This window comes from Engystomops pustulosus, chromosome 6 (assembly GCF_040894005.1).
Source record: "Engystomops pustulosus chromosome 6, aEngPut4.maternal, whole genome shotgun sequence".
NCBI lineage: Eukaryota > Metazoa > Chordata > Amphibia > Anura > Leptodactylidae > Engystomops > Engystomops pustulosus.
This window is the reverse complement of record NC_092416.1, coordinates 115630767-115651775: the sequence shown is the minus strand read 5'-3', so window position 1 is coordinate 115651775 and position 21009 is coordinate 115630767.

The following is a 21009-nucleotide window of genomic DNA, read 5'->3' as shown; positions in this document are numbered from 1 at the left end:
GATAAGATAACCACCAGTACCAGGATAACAGAGTATAACAGACACAACTCCACTCCAGTCGTAACTGTACTCAGAATCACACTTTATTCCAGGCGCTCAGTCGTGTATGTAGAAAAGAGAAATGCTTTGCTAAGGGCATGGAAAGTTGATAAAATACTGAAATACCAAAGGTTAGCTTGAATATACTTTGAGCACATCCCCTTAGGCTACTTTTCCCAAAATAATGTTGATAAACTCTATGTATCATTTCTTCTAGAAACCTTGTTCTCAAGGGAAACAGGGTCTTATCACTAAATGTACTGTGAAGGCCTTCCACTAGTCAAAACATGATCTTAAAGCATGAGCTGTAGAGAAAGACAAGAGTTATGGACAAGTAGGCAGATTAGACAAGATGGTGTCTAAATTATGAGATGGCTGACAGTGAACAAGATGACGTCTGAGTGAACAAGATGGCGTCTGGTGAGAAATATGATTTCTCTCACAATAGGTATGATGTCATTTTAATACTTGTGCTTGTAATATATTGGATATTCATTGTAATACATGTGCAAAGTATATTGTATGTGTCATGTTTTTATATGAAAGATGATGAGTAATAAAAATTGATTAAAACACAAAAATTCCATTGATCTCTCTGCTGCTCTCGAGTCCTCCTTTAAAGACTATGGAAGCATCAGAAATGGCAAAACCACGGCACTTGGCTCCAGCATTCTCATTCACTGTATACAAAAGTGCCAGGGGAAGTCTATGGATGTGCTTAGCAGTTTACATTGCTCCCATAGTATTGAATGGGGTAGCAGGATGTATTCCTAACTTGATGCTTCATTCAATTAGTGAGAATGGGACCCCCAATTTTGGGAACTGTGCGGGTTCCCAGCAATCAGATAATTATAATAATATTAATAATAATAATAATTCCTTTATTTACATGGCGTACACAGATTATGCAGTGCTGCACAGATACAGGCAGTTCTTAAGTTGAATTTGTCTGTAAGTCAAAACTGTATATTTTATAATTGTAGATCCAGACAAATTTCCAGAGTATCACATTTTTTGCTGTAATGGGACCAAGGATTATCAATAAAGCTTCATTACAGACACCTTACAGCTGATCATTGGATGTAAAGTATTCAGAGAACAGTGGGCAGAGGGGTCTGTCTGTAACTGTGGGTCGTCTATAAGTCGGGTGTCCTTAAGTAGGGGACCGTCTGTACTGTATTCTATGTAGATAGGAGGGGTAAATAAGCTGTGACAACATTCAGTCAGTAGTGGAGGCAATGATGAGGTTTTCTAATGTCCTATCTAGCCTTTTATTAAACCTTTTTTTTAATTAAACAAAGAGTGAGACATTGTAAAAATAATTTTCGCTAATGACACCTTCCATTTAGCTGCATGTGTCATCGATCGTTGACTTACATTCACTGATATTATATTTTGTCATGAACCTTCTCAATCATATGATATCTTATGTTTTATGTATCACATGTTACAATTTTTAAACATTTTTGCAGGGCCTAGCTATTTGCTTTAACTACTTAAATTTTTTACATTTAAGTTTTACGTTTTTCAATGTTCGCACATGCCAGATTCTGCTTGCAGAAATCTGTCTAACACATCTGAATTCACTCAGTAAACACTAAAGCATAAATTATTCTCTAATTTACCACACATACATACATACATCAAATTAAAGAAACAAATTCTATTTACGGTAGTTTGCTTATGTTTTATTTCCTTGTGCAACATTTGTAACCAGTTTTCATATTGTTAGGTAAATTTTGCAAGGCTAGATGCAACCCCTTAAAGCACATTTACTAACAACAGTGCAGTGTGCAGGGTGCGCCAGACTCAGGATTTCTGGCGCATGTTTTTCAGGAATCTGGCACCCCCTGCACTGCTCCGACAGAGTGCACCACGGACTTTGCATGTTAAATCCGACGCACAGTCCAACTGAACACCGAAATGCACCCTAATTTGTGTCCCATGATGCCTAGTGCAGCTGCAGAAATGTGGTGCTGACACTTCCTAAATAGCTCTGCAAGCAGTTTTTAGTAAATGTGGCTCCTTGTATATGTCCACACTAACGCTAGTTGTCATAGCAATTCCAACGCTTGCACTATGGGGTCTTGAACCTCCTATAGTCTTTATGTATATATGCCAGCCGCTTAGGTAAGGATAGCAAAATAAATCCAATCCTTATCGTTTAGTTACAATGGTGTAACATGAATATGATTATGATAGAATGTGGGGGCAATGTCAGTTTCTCAGGCCTCTGTCCATCTGGGTTGGGTCTCAGCTTCTTCTAATAATGTCGCCTCTTTTCAGCTCTCACATTCCTTTCTACCTGATGTCATGACTACACATGGATGATTACCCAATAATAAAGTTTAAATGGTGATTCATTATTGAAGCTAAGTGAATTACAGAGGCTCTTGTGAATGTACCATAAGGGCATCTCAGTATAGAGCAAGTACGCTCTGAGTAATAGCCTGTGATCTCTTGTAAGAAAGCCTCAGTTCCCAGAGATTTGCAAACCGCTGTGTTTGATCACTTTACACTGTATAATCCTGAGCCTGCCTTTGTGTCAAGCAGATTGCATCTTTGGTCAAACTATAAAATATTTCATTCTGAAATGTATCCTTTTTTTTTACTTACATTCCCATATGTTGGCACTGTATAGGAAAAAGGCTACATTGTAGCTTCAAAAAATATATAAACTTATAGGGTTGGAATTTACTATGTGTTTTGTGGCTATTGCTTGGTATTTCATATACAACTATGAACACATGATCTATCATCAAGTTTCAGCAGTTAAAATCCTTTGCACTCAACATATATGTTAAAGTAAAAATACCCTTTTTCATAAAACCTTCATAGATTAAGGAGACTATGGTCCAGATTGATAGACCTACATCCATTATTAGGAACATCTTACACCACAAAAGCATGCATAACAAAACTATTATTTTTAATAGTCACCACAAGTGTATATATATATATATATATAAAGCGATGAAACAGGCAGCACAAAAGTTCTGAGTGAACAAACGGTGGTTTAATCCATAAAAGACGACGTTTCGGCTGGTAAGCCTTTCTCAAGTGAGGTTACAAAGGTAAGTGAGCATATATATACGTTTTCTGTGCAATGTAGTAATTAATACAGAGTTCATAATAAAGTGCAAAATCAATAAAGTGCAGTGCTTTCCTTCAATACAATCAAGATATACATAGTTGCAACATATCATGTGAACATATGAATACAAAAATAAATATTATAAAAGTGAAAAAGAGTTCATAAATCCTTAACAAGGTAATTAATGTGTAAAGTGCAGGTGCTTTATTAAAAACATTACCGGGGCATGGGTAGGCTTACTTCCAAACGTGAAGCCGTCAAACACGGTTTGTAAACAGAGAAACTGCGCATGCTCGTACTATCCGGCCAGGGGTTTCAATCAGTCACGCAGGCGCATGGCTGAAGTGGGGAGTCAGAGCCTCCATCTTGGGTGTGGGCAACCAACAACCCAGCATCGACATTTGCAGAGGCCGGCACACTACAGTGTGCACCATCTTGGTCGAGGGCAGCCAGCAAATAAAGCGTGCATAAGGTAAGTGTAAAATATAATAGGTAAACCAGCCTGGTCAGAGGGTGGAGATGTCAACCCACACATGGGAGACACTCCTCCATCATCTGGAAATACATGTGGAGTGGCGATCCACCGATGGACAACAACACCCACCTAAATCCAGAATTTGCCACATCAGGGGTAACCTAAAAAATACATTTATTAGGAAAATATATACCTACACGCAAATAGAAGTATAATGACTGTGTCCCTGTCATAGTGCGAGCATGTACAAATTAAATGAAAACAAATAGAATATGAAGAATGGTTTCGCCATCCCGTCCCGGTCATGTGAGCTTCTTCCACAAAGAGTTAGATTCTATGAAGAACAAGAGAAATGAGATATAAGTAAAGGGAATCTATAACATTATTCCGATGAAACAATGAAAAAATTAAAAAAAACCTCAAATATATACAGAGGGAGAATAAAGAAACAAGAAAGCATATTATGAAGGGGACAACTTTTCATATAATACATACAATTCATGGTTGGTCAATCAAATATGTAGTATTAAGTCATATATTTGGTGATCATATCTTCGATATATTAGATATTAAATTACATTTAACTTAAAATCCACATTAAGACCCTGAGGTTTGAGACTTCCTAATTTATGTATCCACTTCAATTCTTTAATTTTAAGAAGACGTTCACGATCGCCACCCCTTCTTAGAGGGGGTACATGATCAATAATTCTGAATTTCAACTGTCCCTCCGTGTGTCCCATTTCAAAAAAATGTTTTGATACTGGTAGATCTTTTACACACTTTCGTATCGTATAGCGATGTTGGTTTAGTCTGGTCTTTAGATCAAGTGTGGTTTCACCCACATATATTAACTGGCAAGGACAAGACAATAAATAAATTACATAATCACTATTACAAGTGAGATAATGTCTGATGTCATAAGATATGCCTCTATGTTCAAATGTATTACCTTTGATCATGTATGAACAGTTTACACATGATAAACAAGGGAAACATCCCTTCCTGGTTGTTCCAAACAACCCACGTTGTATGGTACGTTGTTTAGAGCCAACATCCGCTCTTACAATTTTGTCCCTTAAATTACTGCCTCGTCTGTATGAGAACAACGGTGGACTTTGAAATTCAGGAATGTCCGAAAATGTGTGTGACAGGATACACCAATGACGGCGCACTATTTCAGCAATTTCATTGCTCCTGGTGTTATATGTAGAAATAAAAGGAATCCTATTGCTATTTTTTTTCAAGCGGGGTTTAGAGAGAGCTTCTTGTCTCGTAATAGACAGGGCTCTAGATTTATTCTGCTCAATTATTTTCGATGGGTAACCTCTATCCTGAAATTTTTTTGTCATCATGTTAAAGTCTGCTTCTTTATCGTCTGCATCACTTGTGATCCTAGTAATGCGTAAAAACTGACTATAAGGTAAATTTTTAATCATGGACCTCGGATGTCCACTTTCAAACCGAAGTAAGTTATTCCTATCAGTTGGTTTAACATGAATATTTGTTGAAAGATGGCCATTCTTAAATTGTACATTGACATCAAGAAATTGTAAATTATTTTTTGATTTTACCATGGTAAACTGTAAATTAAGATCAATCGAATTTAAATATTCAAGGAAAAGATCCAATTCACGATCTGTTCCCATCCAAAGGAGGAAGACGTCGTCGATGTATCTCCACCACTTCAACACATGGGAGAAGTGGTGGGACCCATAGACGACGTCCTCCTCAAAATGTCTCATCGTGATGTTGGCATATGTCGGTGCCATATTGGCACCCATAGCCACTCCTTTTGTCTGCAAAAAAAATTCGTCTTCAAATAAAAAATAATTATTGGTAAGTACTAAATCCAATAGAGTGATTACCAGATCCCTGGTTTGTGGTGATAAATCAGACTTATCCATTATGGTACTAATAGCTCTCATCCCTCTCTCATGTGTAATAGAGGTATATAGCGAAACTATGTCAAAAGATACTAAAGTATAATCCTTTGCACTATCCAATGTGAGGGCTTGTAATTTCATCAAGAAATCAGCTGTATCTTTAATGTATGAATTAGCTGTTGTTGCAAAATTTTGTAAAATCCTATCAAGGAAAGTGGACACATTAGAGAATAGAGAGCCGGAACCGGCCACAATTGGTCGTCCTGGGGGATTTTTCAAGTTTTTATGTATCTTCGGAAGGACATACAATACAGGTACTGTAGGATGTTCAATAATAAGAAATTTATATATGTCCTCATCTATCAATTTTGACAGCAATGCATTATCCAAAATGACTTTAAGGCGTTTGGAAAGTTGAAATTTAGGATCGCCCAAGATCTTTTTATAGACAGTAGTGTCTGACAGTTGACGACGAATTTCAGCAATGTACGAGCTGGTATCCATGACGACGACCGCACCCCCTTTATCAGCGGGTTTAATTGTGAGGTCGCCGTCATGGACCAGCTCGCCGATTGCTTGGACTTCAGCCCTAGTGATATTCGGGTGTGGGATAACACAATTAGTATATGTGTCACGGAGTTTCTCTACGTCACGTTTAATTACTGATACAAAAGTTTCAATAGCTGGTACAGGTGTGGAAGGTATGAATACACTCTTATTGGATAGTCCAAAATTTTTTAAACATAATTCTGCAGAGTTTGTCTGCTGTAACATACGATTATGAAAAAATTGTTTCAACTTGATCGACCTAAAGAAAGAAAATAGGTCCGCTTCAATTTGAAACCAATCAGGATGCGTGTTCAAACAGAATGATAGCCCTTTTGACAAGACAGAGTATTGTGCATGAGTCAAAGTTTTGGACGAGATATTTACCACTAAGTTCTTTTCCGTGTCTTCATTAATTGTCCCTTGGGTCTCCCCTTTTCTTTTGAGGTATCTCCTGTGCTTACGTCCACCTCTCCACCGTCGTCTCGTTTCTTGTTTGTTTGAGGATTTTTCTCTAAAAAAGCCGCAGCAGAGGGAGTTGTAGAGGGGATAGGTGTTGAATCCCTTGTATTACCAGACGGTTGTTCTCCCTTTTGAAAAGGTCGTCGTCGTCGTTTGTTACTGTCTTGTTGTCCATTTTGCCAGCTGTATATATGGCCCGATTTATAATCATCTGCATCACGTTGCCACTTGATACGTTTAGTGGCCTCTAAGTCCATACGTAATTTTTGGATTCTTGAGTCGACAGACGTGGGTTGTTTGGAACAACCAGGAAGGGATGTTTCCCTTGTTTATCATGTGTAAACTGTTCATACATGATCAAAGGTAATACATTTGAACATAGAGGCATATCTTATGACATCAGACATTATCTCACTTGTAATAGTGATTATGTAATTTATTTATTGTCTTGTCCTTGCCAGTTAATATATGTGGGTGAAACCACACTTGATCTAAAGACCAGACTAAACCAACATCGCTATACGATACGAAAGTGTGTAAAAGATCTACCAGTATCAAAACATTTTTTTGAAATGGGACACACGGAGGGACAGTTGAAATTCAGAATTATTGATCATGTACCCCCTCTAAGAAGGGGTGGCGATCGTGAACGTCTTCTTAAAATTAAAGAATTGAAGTGGATACATAAATTAGGAAGTCTCAAACCTCAGGGTCTTAATGTGGATTTTAAGTTAAATGTAATTTAATATCTAATATATCGAAGATATGATCACCAAATATATGACTTAATACTACATATTTGATTGACCAACCATGAATTGTATGTATTATATGAAAAGTTGTCCCCTTCATAATATGCTTTCTTGTTTCTTTATTCTCCCTCTGTATATATTTGAGGTTTTTTTAATTTTTTCATTGTTTCATCGGAATAATGTTATAGATTCCCTTTACTTATATCTCATTTCTCTTGTTCTTCATAGAATCTAACTCTTTGTGGAAGAAGCTCACATGACCGGGACGGGATGGCGAAACCATTCTTCATATTCTATTTGTTTTCATTTAATTTGTACATGCTCGCACTATGACAGGGACACAGTCATTATACTTCTATTTGCGTGTAGGTATATATTTTCCTAATAAATGTATTTTTTAGGTTACCCCTGATGTGGCAAATTCTGGATTTAGGTGGGTGTTGTTGTCCATCGGTGGATCGCCACTCCACATGTATTTCCAGATGATGGAGGAGTGTCTCCCATGTGTGGGTTGACATCTCCACCCTCTGACCAGGCTGGTTTACCTATTATATTTTACACTTACCTTATGCACGCTTGATTTGCTGGCTGCCCTCGACCAAGATGGTGCACACTGTAGTGTGCCGGCCTCTGCACATGTCGATGCTGGGTTGTTGGTTGCCCACACCCAAGATGGAGGCTCTGACTCCCCACTTCAGCCATGCGCCTGCGTGACTGATTGAAACCCCTGGCCGGATAGTACGAGCATGCGCAGTTTCTCTGTTTACAAACCGTGTTTGACGGCTTCACGTTTGGAAGTAAGCCTACCCATGCCCCGGTAATGTTTTTAATAAAGCACCTGCACTTTACACATTAATTACCTTGTTAAGGATTTATGAACTCTTTTTCACTTTTATAATATTTATTTTTGTATTCATATGTTCACATGATATGTTGCAACTATGTATATCTTGATTGTATTGAAGGAAAGCACTGCACTTTATTGATTTTGCACTTTATTATGAACTCTGTATTAATTACTACATTGCACAGAAAACGTATATATATGCTCACTTACCTTTGTAACCTCACTTGAGAAAGGCTTACCAGCCGAAACGTCGTCTTTTATGGATTAAACCACCGTTTGTTCACTCAGAACTTTTGTGCTGCCTGTTTCATCGCTTTGTATTGGAGGGTCCTTCTCCTGGCCAGGACCAAGTACGGCTTTGCACACAATTTGTTTTTCATTTTTGGCTCATTTTTGGCCTATTTTTCCATATATACTGCTATGCTGCTTGAACTTTCTTTTTTTCTATATATATATATATATATATATATATATATATATATATATATATATACATACACACACTCACCGGCCACTTTATTAGGTACACCATGCTAGTAACGGGTTGGACCCCCTTTTGCCTTCAGAACTGCCTCAATTCTTCGTGGCATAGATTCAACAAGGTGCTGGAAGCATTCCTCAGAGATTTTGGTCCATATTGACATGATGGCATCACACAGTTGCCGCAGATTTGTTCGCTGCACATCCATGATGCGAATCTCCCGTTCCACCACATCCCAAAGATGCTCTATTGGATTGAGATCTGGTGACTGTGGAGGCCATTTGAGTACAGTGAACTCATGTCATGTTCAAGAAACCAGTCTGAGATGATTCCAGCTTTATGACATGGCGCATTATCCAGCTGAAAGTAGCCATCAGATGTTGGGTACATTGTGGTCATAAAGGGATGGACATGGTCAGCAACAATACTCAGGTAGGCTGTGGCATTGCAACGATGCTCAATTGGTACCAAGGGGCCCAAAGACACCACCACCACCAGCCTGAACTGTTGATACAAGGCAGGATGGATCCATGCTTTCATGTTGTTGACGCCAAATTCTGACCCTACCATCCGAATGTCGCAGCAGAAATCGAGACTCATCAGACCAGGCAACGTTTTTCCAATCTTCTACTGTCCAATTTCGATGAGCTTGTGCAAATTGTAGCCTCAGTTTCCTGTTCTTAGCTGAAAGGAGTGGCACCCGGTGTGGTCTTCTGCTGCTGTAGCCCATCTGCCTCAAAGTTTGTACTGTGTACTGTGCAATCAGAGATGCTCTTCTGCCTACCTTGGTTGTAACGGGTGGCGATTTGAGTCACTGTTGCCTTTCTATCAGCTAGAACCAGTCTGCCCATTCTCCTCTGACCTCTGGCATCAACAAGGCATTTCCGCCCACAGAGCTGCCGCTCACTGGATGTTTTTTCTTTTTCGGACCATTCTCTGTAAACCCTAGAGATGGTTGTGTGTGAAAATCCCAGTAGATCGTCAGTTTCTGAAATACTCAGACCAGCCCTTCTGGCACCAACAACCATTCCACGTTCAAAGGCACTCAAATCACCTTTCTTCCCCATACTGATGCTCGGTTTGAACTGCAGGAGATGGTCTTGACCATGTCTACATGCCTAAATGCACTGAGTTGCCGCCATGTGATTGGCTTTTAGAAATTAAGTGTTAACGAGCCGTTGGACAGGTGTATAAAGTGGCCGGTGAGTGAATATATATAGTGCGGTATAGGAATTATTATTTTTATATATATATATATATATATATATACAGTATATATGGATAGTGGCCTAGCTAACTATAAGCCTTGGCCAGCAGCCTGTAGTACGGATGAAAGAATGGCATCCTCTAGTGTTTATTTCACAGGCAGATGCATCTTAGTGACTATCTGTGAATCCTGAAAGAAGAAAGGAAATATCAAAGGGTAAAAATGTCGCTGAAATCTTTGTTTTCACACCATTTACTGAACTCAATCTTCTAATAGTCTATGTTGTTTCCTGGTGCTAATTTTATGTGTCACCTTACAGCCATCAGACATGCGTAGTAGTTTCTCTAATCAAAGTAATGAGATTCTCAGGTCTTCTGTTTTAGAGTTTATGGAGTCGATTTACAGGGATGTCCATGATATGTTATATTAAATATCATAAATTATAAACATAATCAATGACAGTTGTAACCTAAGTTAAATAAAAAGAGTTGCCAAAAGGGGTTGCCATCAGTGTTTTATATCTGTTTTTCTCCGGCATAACGGAGGGGAATATTGGAACACTCTAATGGAGATATACTTAGTCACACCATAAAATTGGATTGAAACATGACCTGGGCATGAACAGTTCTGCCCCATGCACTCATCTTATTCATTGTACTCATTGTATTTTGTTTCATTAACAGCAGAACCCCACTTGTTCTGTTGCAATCTCCAAAATGACAAAACCCTTGTTATTAACAAGTCAGATGAGCAGCACAGAAAAATACATCTTGTATTATGCATAGACTAATCTTCCAGCCATTTTTTGCATGTCAAATCAAATGACACTTACTATTTGCTCTGTCAAACAAAGCACCGCTACCCTGGTAAGGCTTCAACAGATATGCAAATGGATTTAGTGCAGCTGAGAAAAGAGTTATAGAGCAAGTCATCAGGCCTCCTCCAAACACACAGAAAGATAAATGTGCTGCTGAAAGAACAGATGTTATGACTGTCAATCTTATAAACACACTGTACCATATATTAAACACTGCAACTGTGCGCCCCACCACAGCGCATCCAAAGAAGCGCCCAGATTACTGTTCCAATGTAAAAAGTAACTCTTCAAATATTGTTTTTCCGGTACAAAAGTTAATATTCACATCCACGAAAACAATGTGTAACTTTTTTTTTCAGTAGCCATCTGTGTCCTTCTCATCTCAAAAAAAATGATGTGCCAGTTCACATTGTCCAGTTGTAAACTTTGAACGGCCCATAAAACTGTTCTATGAAAGACTGAAAACTTACATGAGAATGCTCACATTTTCTTTGTGTGGCCATAATGGAGTTATTTATGGCAGATCGAGGTAACCTTGTAAGGAAGATTAAAGGTTTTTATAATAAAAGAAAGCACAGACTAAGGAGCCGGAGTCCCTCCAAAAGCAATGACTCTCAGCACTGGATTAATTACCAAAGCAACCGTTAAAACCTCAAGAAGATTGCTTGTAAACCTCCAGCAATAGCTATAAACTATATTCCTTGCCATATAGCTGCCCATATGTTGAGGCTCAGCAGTTCTGATAGCAAGGGCCATGCACAATGTAACCCTGCTGTCTATCCTTGCTTCATAAAGCAGAGGGCAGTCAGCCAATCAGCCACTATCTTATTGATGTCCACTTGGAACGCAGGAGTCACACAAAGTGATTGTCGCCATATTTCACTCCTAATGTACGGACATTGAAGCTTAATGTAGAAAGACTGCTGCACTAGATATGTTCCTAATCTTCCCAGTGGATTAGGACACCAGATGACAATGATCTAATGACAATGTCCAGACGTCTCGCCACATAAGGAGACACTGGAAAACAAATATGTACAAAATGATTAAATAATAAAGTAATAAAAAATGCAATATTGATTTAGACCTAAATACAAAGCTTTTCAAGGATGAAAAATTCTATCACTCCCTTAAATATCAAAAGGGTCTAAAAGTAGTTAGACAGTTTCAGAGTTAGACTAAACAGGCTCATACTGCACCAGATTTATCACTGTGTCTTATGATAAGGCTGCCTTCACATCTTGTTTGACATATACACAGAGCATGTACACCAGGTAATCTTCTGATAAGTATACGCTGAACTTTTCCATAATACATATACTGGCAGATGGAGGCAAAAACTATGTAATAAATTGTGTAAAATACACAAATCCATCATGCGCAAACACATGTCAGGACATGTAAGCAATCAAGCTTATTAAAGGAATGGGAGGACTAGATACAGGGCTGGCTCCAGGATTCAGTAGTCCCCTGGGTGGCAGACCCTCAGTGGGCCCTTTGCAGTGAACTCATGTGGTGACCCTAAAAATTCAAAAACAGTTTCCAAGGATCTTTTTATACCTAGGCCTGTGACTAGGACAAGGGGACATCCTCTACGCCTAGGGGAGAGGAGATTCTACCATAGCCATAGACAAAGGTTCTTTACTGTAAGAGCAGTGAGACTATGGAACTCTCTGCCGCAGGAGTTGGTTATGGCGGACTCTATGTACATGTTCAAGAGAGGCCTGGATGCCTTATAGGGATGTTTTATAAGAGATCTTATACAGTGAAGGAAATAATAATTTGATCCCTGACTGAAGTTTGCCCACTGACAAAGACATGAACAGTCTATAATTTTAAGGGTTGGTTAATTTTAACATGGAGAGATAGAATATCAAAAATAAAATCCAGAAAACCACATTGTATAAATTATATAAATTGATTAGCATTTTGCAGAAAGAAATAAGTATATGATCCCTCTGGCACACAAGACTTAACTCCTTAAAGACACAGGGTTTTTTCTCTCATTTCTCGTCACTTTTCTCTCATTTACGTCACTTTCTTGTGGGCTCTGTTTTTACAACGTTCACTGTGTACTTCAAATAATACTTCTGCTTTATTCTTTGGTTTGGAATGATCATGGTGATACCAACTTTATACAGGTTTTATTGTGTTTTAAACTAATGTGTACAAAAAAGAAAAAAAAATCCCCATATTCTGACGCTAATAACTTTTTCATACTTCAGTCAATGGCGCTGTCATAGATGTCATTTTTTGCTAAATGAGCCAACGTTGTCATTGCTACCATTTTGAGGTCTGTGCAACATTTTGATCACTTTTTATTTTTTTATGTGATGTAAAATGGTGTAAAAGACACGTTTCGGATATTTGGGCACTATTTTTCGTTATGTGGCTCACCACCGGCAATAACCGTTTTTATATTTTGATAGATCAGACATTTTGAGACGTGGTGATTCCTATTGTGTCTGTGACTTTTACTGTTTATTACGTTTTATGTCAGTTCTAGGGAAAGGGGGGGGTGATTTGAACTTTTAGGTTTTTAATTTTTTTTATTTTATCATAATAAATAATAATAACTTTTTTTTACAATTTTTTAGACCCTCTAGGGTACATTAACTGTAGATGGTCTGATTGTTCCTACTATATGGCCAGGAGTCTTTTATACAGGTGACTATATAAGACAGCCCTCGGTAATGTAGCTATCGAGCGTCTAAGCATCAGGAGCCAGGACTCTCAATGGTTGGTATCTTTATTCGATTAGCAAACTGCAAATTAATGTATATAATTCATACACTGTGATTTTCTGGATGTTATTTTTGGTATTCTATCTCTCAATGTTATACTTAATCCTACTCTTAAAATTATAGACTGTTCATGTCTTTGTCAGGAATCGGCCAGGGATTAAATAATTATTTCCTTTACTGGACTTGGACTTAGGTTGGACTTGATGGACCTGTTTTTCCCAACCTTATATATTATGAGGTTTCCCATAACAACCTAGTTTTCCATGACAACAATCAGAGGTCAGCTTTTATTTTCACACAGCAGTTTATAAAATTAAAGATGAGCTCTGACTGTTTTTCATGGACAACTAGAACAGTTTTACCTTAGATAAATCTCCTCCTATGATACTATGAACATCATTAGCAGCCTATCATAGGCTGCTGCCGATGTTCACTGCTCCTCATGCACAACCACAGCCTTTTCTTGAAACTGTCCCTTTTGTCTTACTATTCATAGAAATATCTAATAACTACATGTTTTTAAAATAATAAAAAGAGTTTGAAAACAAATAAGATTCAGTTAGCATTTCAGCATTTCACGTTTTTGGTGCAACAGAATTTTGCCATAAACAAAAAATATAAATCTGCCCCTTTATTTAACTTCTTCTTTTACATATATTTTCATCCAATGCGTCCTGCTGCTCCATAAAACAGTATGAGAAAGTCAGAAATTTTTGAGCACATACACAGTAAATGAGAGTGCAAAAGATAGCCAATCGTACTCAGAAATTTTCGACACCCCAATACCACTGAACGCAAGCTTGACCCACCGCTCGATCAATTAGTGAGAAAGGCAACCTCGTTCTCTGCATCGCTAGGGGTCTGTTCTCATGATCCCTGGGGGTCCCAGCCGTCAGACCTCCAATGACCAGCTTCTTATCCTCTCCCCTGTGGATAGTAAGAAAACTTGGTACAAACTTTAATGACCTTTCCTAATGAAAGGCCTTCAATGCCCTTATACAATAATACTCATTAGCATTTAAGCAAAGAAAGTTTATTTTGCACAATAAAGGAAAATGAAATATATTTGCGTGTATTCTTTATTTATTCAGTCCTCAAAGTCCTCAATATCTTTTATTGCATTTATTAAAAATAAAATGTTTTTGCTTACTTGAACGAAAACCTGTTCTAGGTAAATCATCAGCACTTCTTGATATCAAGTGTGCTCTAGTATCGGGATCCAACCCCTAAATAAAGTAAAAAAATTTTTCCTGGTACCAGCACTCCGCCACATTGACCCAGGTGTTTTTTAATAAGCAGGAGACTGCATATAGGGGCCACCGACTTCCTCTCAGCCAGTGTCTGAGACCACATGGAACAGTGAGTATTCAACACCTGTTCACACATGGTGAGCCTTTTTTCCTGTTCACATGGTGCGGTGTTGCATGGCATCCGCTGCTTCTGTTGTGCGGTGCGGGTGGGGACCCGGGCCTGGAGCCAATGGGGCTATGCCTGTCAGTATGGGCGCTTTGGGAAACCGGGTCTTGGTCCCTGTTGGCGCTGTGGTGCAGCGGTGGCAAATGTCATGTGATGCCGCATACAACAGCGTAAGGACCCACCATAAAGAGGTCACCGTGAAGTGGTTAGTGGGTTTATACAATTTGATCAAAATGTAACTAAGAACCTCGAGTTTGTTATATAATGTAGCCTAGCGGCTTTAGATCATTGTGTGATGTGTGGAAGTGCGGTCCAGTTTTTTTTTCTCTCCCATGTCGGTTTAGTACATTCTATCCCTTCATTTATTTGGTTTTTTTCTTGGTACCAGCACTCCACCCCATTCGACCCAGGTGTTTTTAAGATTAGCAGTAGACTGCATATAGGGGCCTCCTAATTCCTCTCAGCTAGTGACCACATGGAACAGTAAATATTCAACACCTGTTCACACATGGTGAGCCTTTTTTCCTGTTCACATGGTGCGGTGTTGCATGGCATCCGCTGCTTCTGTTGTGCGGTGCTGGTGGGGACCCGGGTCACAGAGCCATGGGGGTTATGCCTGCCAGTATGGGCGCTTGGGGGCAACCGGGTTCTTCGTCCCTGCCGGCACACAACAGCGTAGGGACCCACCATAAAGAAGTCACCGTGAAGTGGTTGGTGGGCTTATACAATTTAATCAAAAAGTAACTAAGATCCTCAAGTTTGTTATATAATGCAGCCTAGCGGCAGTAGATTATTGTGTGATGTGTGAATGTGCGGTCCAGTTCTTTTTCTTTCCCCATGTCGGTAAAGACTGTGCACAACTTGTTTTTCAAATGCAGATTAGAGTTTATTGCAATAGCATGCACACTATTACAATAAACTCTAATCTGCATTTGAAAATCAAGTTGTGCACAGTCTTTAATTTTCACAGTTGAATGAAAACCTGTCCTGGTTATATGATGAACACATAAGTGCAGGGTTCAATATAATATAGTTGTCAAGGCTCATTCCATTAAAAAGCATTTAATACCCTCAGGTTAAAGAGAGTGGACCAAACTGTGACGCATGTTATACTAAATCTGTCAAGCCCAAGCCACCCCCCCCCCTACTAGGGTCCAACTCTCTCTCTCTGCACTGTATTAACAGTCTGTAAAGCCAGATCACAAATGGGCTAGCCCGCCAGACTTAGCATAATTTTAAAAGTTGATTTTTACAGAAAGGAGTCCATGAATAACACATTTTGTTGGTAGATTTCCTCTAAGTAACATTTAAGAAATCCCACCACTGTGCTAAATTCCCAATAATGTTAGTGTTTGGTTTCTGGAGTGGTATTGGGGCTGTACTGTGGTTTTTGGTGCATCTATGGCGCTGGTTACTGGTGTTCCCCTTGAAATTGAGTGTTATGTCAATGCGGCCCTCAGACTGATAAAAGTTTTGCAGTCCTGAACTAAAGGAACTAAAATAAAGCCTTCTAAATAAAACCTTAATGCTGTACTTGATTTTGATGGTCTCCGACTGACACGGGTCTATCTTGTGCCCAGCAGATCTATGGTCTATATCAAAATTCATAATGTTTGTTATTATATGATTTTTCATTGACTGTCTTTTTCTCCTGGTTACAGTGTAAGGTGAAAAAAATTGCAAATAAAAAAATTATATCCACAAACTACAAAAAATGTGACTCTATAAGTGGGTGGGGAGGATTATCTTGATGACTGTGTGTTTTTAGATGTCTGAAACTATCTATAACCTGTAATTTCTTTATCAGTTTATCTGAGTCTTTTATTCTAGCCGGCCCGCCTCAGGTTTCCTTTTGTGTTAGGAGAGAGTATTTCTTGTGCTACTCTGAGTCATTGTTACCTGGCTGTGCTGAAACAATGTATATGCATATTGAGCAGCAGGGGTTTACAAAGGTTTGCTTATTTTCTGCTAGTGTAACATGACCTGTATCATTTTGAGTTGTTTACATAGAAAATATAGGGATACCATGCATCACATTACATTTGTGTGTTTTTCCACAAATAAACACAATTTTGCTGTAGCTAGATTTAAAGCTCTGTGCAAACTCTGTGCCTTGAGAAACCATTCTAAGTCATCAATATCAAGTTAAAATTGTTGTAAAATTGGTATGGCACAAACATATCCTACTGTATGCTTATACAGTGGAATACATCACCCCCGTTTCCCCTCAATGAGGGCAGAGGAGTCTACATTGCCAGCAGCCGGAGACTTGCTGCTACCGATGTATGGGGTGTTTCCCCATTGGTGTCACTGTGCTAATATGGACAATGACATCACCGGGTACCCCTCTCCTGCATAGTGGCATATCCACTTGGTGAGGCTTGGAGGAGGAATGCAACATGCTGCACCTGGTCCCCATAGCCTTCTATCGTCTCTGCTGAGCACATACGGCCCTCAGCTGGAGGCAGCAGAAAAATGTGCCACACTCAAGTATAGGAACAATAAATGTGCTGAAAAAACTAAACTTGGCTTATACTCGAGTCTATAAAAAAAATAAACCTTAATATTCACCTTTCCAACACACCCTTCCCCTGAAGGTCTTCTTCTTCTGCATTGCTGTTGGTGATCCGTCACAAGTCCTTGCGCGCTGGCCATGCACACACTATGATGTCAGCTGCTGGCTAACATCATAGTGTGTGTGCCAGCAGAGACAAATCCCCACCTAATGGCGGCACACACACTATAATGTGCACAGCCAGAAAGCACCAGTGACCAGCCACCACCAGCAAAGAAGAAGACAACCTGCAAGGGGCATCAAAAAGGTGAGTATTGAGGGATTTTTTTATCTATATACCGGGGCATGGACTGGCTGTCTATATACTGGTGGGCATGTGCTGGCAGGCTATATACTCGGGGCATGGGCTGGCTACATACTGGAGGGCAGGGGCTGACTATATACTGGGGGGCATAGGCTAGCCAGCTATATAATGGGGGACATTCTGGCTGGCTATTTACTGGGGGGGGGGGCACAACGTGGCTGGCAATATACTTTGGGCATCCGCTGGTTATATGCTGGGGGGCATTGGCTGGTTATATACTGGAGGGCATGGGCTGGCTATATACTGGGGGACATGGGCTGGCTAGCTACATACTAGGGGGCATGGGCTAGTTATTTACTGGGAGCAGGGGCTGGATAGCTATATATACCGAGGGCAGGGGTTGGCTGGTTATATACTGGGGGGCATGGGCTGGGTGGCTGTATACTGGTAGGCATGGGTTGGCTATATACTGGAAGCAGGAGCTGTCTGGCTATTTAGTGGGGCATGGACTGGCTATATATTGGGAGCAGGGGCTGAATTTATACTGGTGGTCATGGGCCGGCTGGCTATATATTGGGGGTATGGGCTGGCTGGGTGTATACTGGTGGGCATGGGATGGCTAGATACTGGGAGCAGGGGCTGGGTATATACAGGGGGCATGGGCTGGCTGGGTGTATAATGGTGGCATGGGCTAGTTGGCTATATGCAGGTGGCATGTCCAGATGGCTATATGCTAGTGGGCATAGGCTGGCTATAAATTTGGGACATGTGCTGGCTACCTGGGTGGAAGCTGTAATCAATGCACTTCCCACCCTAGGCTTATACTCTAGTTTTTCTAGGCCAACCCATTGTAGTAGCCACAGGTTTCATTTTGAGAAATATTTTTATTTTCCTTGATAGACTACTTCAGCCTTATATACGGAATTCACATTCCTATATTAGGGACACTTCTGACTTTCTGAATTGCAAGAAGTATGTTTACCTGCTAGTGGAGAAATCTTGCTGAAATCAAATAATCCTCTCATGTTATTAAAATATAAATTTACATACTTCAGCGGTCCATGCCCAGCAGCAGTGAAGAGGAAGTTGGATACCTCTTATTTAACCATTAAGGCACAACATTTGATACTCACACTATTGGAACTGGTATTGACATGGAATTATTTTCAATAACATGATACTGCTTTGAGTAAAAATGTAGCACCAACTTTTGGCAACATATTAATGGATAGAATGGAGGAGTCAGTCTATATACCCCACTACATCACAAAGGTTTTGAGGTGGTGGAGGTACATAGATGACATCTTCCTCCTATGGTATTGTACACAAGACAAGTTGACTTCTTTCTATCAGGTATTGAATCTGTTGGTCCTGATGTTATATTCCTCCTGACAACATCGAGTGAATCACTACAATTTCTTGATGTAAATTTGGTGAGGTAGAGAACTACACTGGAGACATATCTGTACACTAAACCCACTGAACAATTTACTCATTTATAGCTGTTATCAACCTAAGAGTATGGTCCACTCATTGCCGTATAGCCTATCCTTCAGAATTAAATGCATTGTGAGTGATCCCCTGAAGATAGAGGACAATTAAACACATTGGGGCTCATTTACTAAGGGTTCACAGACTGCGATTCTGTCGGGTTTCCCGAATACTTCCTTTTGTGGTGAACTGCCCCTGGTTTTCAGCGCATGCAACGGATTGTGGCGCATTGCCGCCGGCTTGCATGCGACAGAAATCGGGGGCCTACCATCGGACAACCCGACGGATTCAGACAAACCGCAGGATTTAAAAACTAAATTGTGTCCCAAGATAAAGCACTTACATGCACCAAGAAGAAGGTGAACTCTGGCGGATCTCAGCGGGGAAGCAACACATGAAGGAAATTGGACGCACAACCTTAGAGAATCGCGGCAGACCCGAATCCTCGTCAGACAACGCACCGCGGGGATCGCGACTGGATGGGTAAGTAAATCTTCCCCATTATCTCATAATTTCAAGCAATAAGCTATCTGTGTGGCCTCATTAATGAGCACAAAAAGAAGACTGAAATTGAGAACCCATGTATTGCTTTTGTACATTGTACTTGTACAATGAAACCAGTGACAATATTGCCAACATTGGGGAGCTATTTCACACATCTGACCTTATTCCCATAGTGAAAACCAGTCAGTCTCTTGAGGTATTAGAACTTGTCAATGCTGTATATGAGACTACTGTACCTTGTTAGGGATTAGTATGTATCATGGGTTATGTTTCCGACATTCCTGTAATGGAGAGCAACAGATTAGCGATTCTACAACTTTTATACCTTTCTCATAAACGAATTGCCTTCCATTGGAAGAATCCTCTTCCCTCTACTGTCTCAGAATTTTACCTATCTTCATGACTGGAAAAGTTTGTATATCAAAAAAGCAATGCTACCTTGATATTTAAGGCCATTTGGAGCCTCTGGTTGGATCATCCAGGATTGACCCAGACACTGGTTAGAGATATATATTTAATAACTTTCTGGAATGTTGGGTCTGTGCGTATATATTTGTTGTTATTGCAAATAAATATATAAATAATAACTAATAAAAAAGTATTTGATAAAGAAAACCAGTCAGTCTTAGGATAAACTGGTTAAAGGGAAATCTACCACCAGGATGAAGGATTGTAAACCAAGCATAATTACACACTGGTGTTAGCCCCCTCTGGCAGGATTCCCTCTTCTTACCTACTTCTGCCCTTGTTTTTACAAAAAAAGCCTTTAAAAATAAGCTCGAGAGGCTCCCGTTAATTGATCCAAGAGCCCCATAGGCTCATTTTTAAAGCCTTCATGTTATAGTTTTAAGTGATAATTTAAGTGATACATTTTCTAAAAAAATAAATGACACTTCATTTTCAAACTTTTAAATGATCTCATTTCCCTACAGGATGTAAAACTACCAAATAGCTTGTTAATTAACATTTACAGGATGTCTGCTTTATGTTGAGATTATATTTTATACGTCCTCTCATTTTGCTAGGATGTTATGAGGCGCAGAACTTTAGGTGCAATTTTTCTCATTTTCATGAAAATCACCAAAACTCACATTTTGAGGGACAACTCAACTTGTCAGCAACTTAGTGTTTAACATGGGTTAAAACAATATAGACCTGCGATTTAGAAACTTTAGAATATTTTTGGAAAATACATTCATTTAGGCCAAAACTGAGAGATTTATAATGAAGAAAATGATGAGATTGTCAGCAACGTTTGATGCCCAATTTCACCTGAGTGTAGCGATACCCCTTATGTGGTGGTACACTTCTGTACTGGCGCAAGGCCGGGCAGAGAATGGAAGCAGCGCCATTCACAACAGATTTTGTATTGTCACAATGTATGCATAAAAATTAAAATTTATTTGGTAATGTGAACATATGAGGCTTA